Source organism: Temnothorax longispinosus, chromosome 3, assembly GCF_030848805.1.
Source record: "Temnothorax longispinosus isolate EJ_2023e chromosome 3, Tlon_JGU_v1, whole genome shotgun sequence".
Lineage (NCBI taxonomy): Eukaryota > Metazoa > Arthropoda > Insecta > Hymenoptera > Formicidae > Temnothorax > Temnothorax longispinosus.
Genome location: NC_092360.1, coordinates 6,443,594 through 6,449,581, shown reverse-complemented (window position 1 = coordinate 6,449,581; position 5,988 = coordinate 6,443,594).

Genomic DNA, 5,988 nt, shown 5'->3' with positions numbered 1-5,988 from the left:
AATGCACCAGCCGGCTCGAGAATTACGATTGTTGAGCGCGGGAACTGTAGCGCCCGCCGTTCCAACGATTTAGTCTATCAAGGCTAACGAGGATTATCTTCTTTCTTTGTTCGGTGGGAGAAGCGCAACGTAACGCGCTGACGGAAAAACTTCGCGAGATTTATAAAATATGAGATGAATATAAAAAGACGATTCTCGAAAGATCGTTGAGCATGAGAGATGTTTTTCAATAATTAAAAGATGATTAAAGTATACGAACTAATTGTGGGACAAAGTTTTCAAAGTCTTTGTGATAATTGAAATAAATTACAAAAAAAAGAATAACGGTAGACAGGGGAGGAGAAAATAAAACTTTTAACAACAAGAGAATAATTTGAATAATAATTGAAATAAGAAAGAGATAATTAAAAAAAATTTTTTAATTGTCTATTGGAAGAACCATTTTTTAAGAGTTCCATTTAGATTATATAAGAAAGAAAATATTCCATATTTTTTTGTCGATAATATAAGATATAAGCGTGCAATATCGCAAAAAAAATTTGCGATACATTCTGACTGATTGAGGAACATTTATATGTAAAATTACATTACATATCGGAAGCTATATCGAATTGTCGGTAAATTCTAAAAATAATTATTAGGTAATTAATAAATAATGTACGCGCTGTAAATCTATTATTATATCAATCTTCATTGAATCAAGGTTGGTTGCCGTCACGTTGCGGGGCAGGCGGCGGGGCAGAGGAAAGTCTATTAGGTGTTTTGTTGCGTGAAATAAACGCGAGTTTTAGCAAATGAATAAGTATGTGAAATTGTAAAATGCATTTAATTAGCTGTTTCTTAAGGTTTTAAATCGTTGTTTGTACAATTAAAATCAAAATGCGTTGAAATGTGGCAATATACTGTTTTATTTTTACAATTTCTTGATAACTAGGGTAGACCGGGGCACGTTGTCACACGGGTCACGTTGTCACATCGGCTTTATTTAAAAAACTAATAACCACAGGGCAGCACCCGTCATTCCCAAAACGTGTTAGTGTATGCCCATCTTTGGTGTGTTTACAGTGTTGAGATTGCTCCAGCCGTGTTGACGTAAAATCAACTTGAATGTTTTTTCCGACCGTAAGTAAAATTTTATTGTCTAATATTCAACGTACTGGACATGAAGCTTATGTTTTTTCAGAATAGACCTTTATATTATCTTAAAGTTTGTACTTTTACCTATCGCGTGCAATACCTAACCTTATGAATATCTCAAACGTGTCGGCCATGAGGCTGTTTGAAGTAAAAAAATGCCCTCGGGGCACGTTGTCACGAATTTGATCGGAATTTATTGCGAATCTTCGGATGACGATAACGAGTAAAAATATTTTATGTTTAATCACCGACATGATTATAAAAGAAAAAATGTGTATCAATAACTTGCGCATTCGAGTGGAATTCTTGTATTTAGATTAAGACGAAAACTTCGTGCTTTTTGTACATTTTTGAAATAAAATAAATGTTTCTGTGAAGGATTTTACTTTTTTACATTGCAGCGCACTATAATATATTGATATTTACGTTGAATACAGTTTGGATAACATTTTGCATGCAATTACATTTTATGTGACAACGTGCCCCGGTCACGGGGCAAATACAATTATTTGCACCTATTTTCATTAAATTCTTATCATTTTTAAAATGCTTTCGGGAATTACATTACAGGTGTCGTAACATTTTTGCTATGTCGCCCGTGTATAAGAGAGAGATAAGAGAATAACTTCAATAATTAATTACGTGCAGACAATTGTTTTTAACTTTGGCATGGACGACAGATTCCCATAGACGAATATCCTCCATAAATTTGAACTGATTTTTATCATTTTAACTTGAGTAACCACCCTTCTTATAAAATAATGAAAGCGAAAGACAATAGAGTGAATATTAAATAGAACATACACGATCTCACCAATAGAAATGTAATCAAAAACAATTTGTTATATAATATTTATACAATATATTATAATTTGATTATTCACAAAAAATTCGTTAACATTACGAATTAATATTATAAATTTGTTTCTTTCAAAGAACAATTTGACAGTTATTGCAACGCCAACGAGTGATATGATATACACTGAAGATATCTCTTAAAATCCTGGTAGGTGTGATATGAGAGGTCAGTATGTCATATGCACAGATTATGTGATTCTCTGGATCTCTGCTCCCGGATACGAATAACAGATATTTTTCTCATCATGTGTTGGAGCGCAAGTGAATACAATTCACCTCGTAATGACTTGCAACTAAAGATAATAACGAGTAGCAGCCGCGCTAAGAGTCTCGCGTACGGTGGGGAATGATAAAAAATAAGTCAGAAAAAAATGCTTGTTTGCAAGAGATAAAAATTTTCGTAAGAAGAAATCGATAATATATTTATGGGTATTTTACATAATCTGAAGAATTCTTTTGATTAAAATCATTATCAATATTGCGTAAAAATTTAACATAATACAGAAAAATCCTTTCTGATTATTCGTTGTCCTTTATAAAAACTTCGAAAATATTAATTATTAATATTTTCAGTCTTTATGCAGGAAATGTTTATAATAATGAATATTTATAAATTATTATTTGCGTCAATATTTATAAGTTCTTATCTATGAGTATTCATAAGTCATTATCTAAAATCTGAAAAATGTATCACAAGTAATATAGTAAGAAAATAGCGTAGAACATAATAGATGTCAATAGAACATTCGATTTTGACCAAAATACTTAAACACGCATCTAAAAGGGTGCGGTTAAAAAGATCAATCTTCTGTTTTATATTTCAAGAACATTTTTGCATAGTTGCGAACAAAAATGCTCAAATAAAAAATTAACAAATGATTTAAGTAAGTATAAGCGCAAAACAGAAACATTTTCTCTGTCGAGTCTCGGTGAAAGTCGAAAAATACTGTCTAAACCATTATGTTGTTCATAAATTCTTTAAATATGAAAGAGATTTAGATTTCGCAAAATACTACGTGACCGAAAATACTGTTCGAAATTAAATGCACTTGAAAGAGAAAATTTTGACGGTATACTATAGTGATTCTGACACACAAATGAATATAATGACAAAAATCTTATCTGAACTGTGTTCTACGAGTTATCCACAAATGTAACTTCGCGATATCACTTTTATTCGCAAAATTCTTATTCAATAATTCCTGATGATAACACCTAGTGATTCTGATATTGCTTGGCGGTGTGAAAAATTAACTGGATTAAATAAACACATTTTTACAATTACGCGCAAATGCATCCCATATATTTTAAGGATTATTTGATCTTTTTAGTTTTATTCCTATTCAATGCGCACGGCTGACGCGGAGAACAGATTGCTATACATTTCTACCATTTCTTAAATATTTTTTTCCGAAACTTTAGTTCTTTAAGATAAAGACGCATAGGTACGTAAATAGAAAATCTTACAATTAGTTTAACGAAGTTTTTAATATAAAATTTTGAAAGATTTTAAAAAATTTTGTCATTATTTTTTTGCATCATTTTTACTTCCATTTCTTTGATAAGGATACAAAGATTCAAAATTTTGAAGTAATCCGTAATATAAAATCTGATGACTGGTAGATTTAAATATTAATATTTATGAATTCACACTGCACTCATTTGTATTATCACAGAACAGTCGATAATGTTAAAATTGCATATAGTAATACTTCGTCGGCAATGAAGTTTCTCGGTAGAACTTATTCATTGCAGCGACAAGATACAGAGTTTGACATTATTAACAGAGAAAAAAATATTGAAGGACAAACAATTTCAAATTTCGCCGATTACTTTTCGGCGCTTTAAATTGTTTCTTTTACTTAATTTAGTTATAATTTTCCAAAACATCGCAGAAAGCCTATATTTTATAATATCTAAATTTTGCGAAGTAATAAAATCAAATAAAAAAAATCAAACATAAAGTTAGTCGTAATCCAGTTCGCATAATATAACCAAATTAAAACAAAAAGGGGGGCTAGCAAACAAAGCTCGTTTTTAATGCTTATTATTATGTCATATATTACAGTTTAATATACAAACGTTTCGACCATAAACGTGGCCTTCATCAGTGTGAAATAAATAACCCTGATCATTTAAATAATAACAAAGTTTAAATAACCTTGATCGATACTTCGCAAATTATTAACCGAAATGGCGAAATGATATTTACGCGGGCGATATGTTGCGTCTTAAATTACCGTTTTTCAAATTTATTAGAATTTATTTTGGTTATTATTCGTGTACATTACTATAAACAGATATATCAAATTAATGAAGGCTTATGTAGAATATCTTTACAAATTAGAATTAGGTTTTTAAGATCGTGCGTTAGATTAGAGGTGATACCTGCGCATTTAAATTTCCTCCTACATCACAATGTGAATAACTAAAGGAACGTAAGCGAGGTTTATCGGTTAATAATATCATGTTGCGAGATAATGCTACAAATTTAAAGATGTACATCAAGCTAGGCCTTCCATCATTTCTGTTAATAATTTGCGAAATATCGATCAAGGTTATTTAAACACTGTTACTTATTTCACACTAATGAACCACAATTAGGGTCGAAACGGTAGTGTATTAAAGTGTAATATATGATATAATAAGCATTAAGCATTAAGCATTAACAATAAGCATTAAGAACGAGCTTTGTTCGCTAGCCTCCCACTTTTTTTTTTTAATCAAGTCTTTTAAGAAAGGAGCTATTCACGAGAAGCCATTATTTTTGAAAAACATGAACAGTGTGCAAACAGAATGCTAATTTAGCTCTAATTTACGAAAACGTCTTGCAACCGACTTCAAAAATTTTTAATTTATATTTAAATAGGAAGAATTGATAAAATAAAAGCGAAATGTGAGGCTATAAAAGAGCCAAATAAGCTGCTAATAGTAAACTGTTAAGAAACATACATATATCGCAAATATAATAAACAAGTTTACCTTAAACAAAAGAAACGAGTCGAGAATTAACGAATTACACAGAATAATACAACGAGACGTGCAATACTAATGACTGCCGTTGCAAATTCTGTGTCAATTGTGCTTCATTCGTACTGTTATTCACCCGCTATTATTCACCCGATGACTGTTTTGCACATGTAGAATAACATAATCCCGCGTGACCGACGCGCGACGCAGGTACAACACTGAGGTGACAATCGGTCGATAGTTAAAGGTGATAATATTTTTGTATTGATTCGCCGTGCCGAGCGGACGGACAATTACCTTCGGTTTGTTTATCTGAGTTCGTTCTAGTCACGGCCCTGAACCACCACGGTCAATCTGTCATTATTCATCGAGCGGCGCGGCGGCTTTCAGTCGTGCCGACAGTGTCGCGTCCTCCGCATATTTCGAATCGGGCAATAATGCCGGGTGGGAGATTTTTAGCACGTGCGCAGTAGCGCGCGAACGCCACGTGACTCTCATTGTCAGTAGCGTGCGTATTCAACCAAACTCTCGGCGTTCTTGGGTCCGCCATTCCGTACTCTGGAAAAAGAACAGAATATAAAGCAATTAATATAAATGTCTCTAAATTGTCTCCAAACTGACTAAATAATTTACAGATGTTTCTAACAAAATTTATCAAATTGCTTCGCTTGTTGCGTCGTGGAGATAACAGCATTTAATTTGTTGCTGCGAGAGCAATAAAAAGATTACGGGAAATTACCCTAATATTTTACGACAAATAGTTACATAAATATACAATTGCAGAATTCTATAATTTATAATTGTTTTTATTTAATTTTATCTAAAAAACTTAGAAAGATTGCAAGAAGAAGGACGACAGAGAGAAAAGGTATGTTAGAACGTTAGAAGTAAGAAAAGAATTTAATGATTTTCGTTGGATCTGAACCCGACTAATCCGAGTCTGTCGCGACAGTCACGTGGTCCGCCAACCGGCGTGGTGGGGAACGATCGAGTGGTGGGAAAAATCCCTCTACTTGTCTTCGT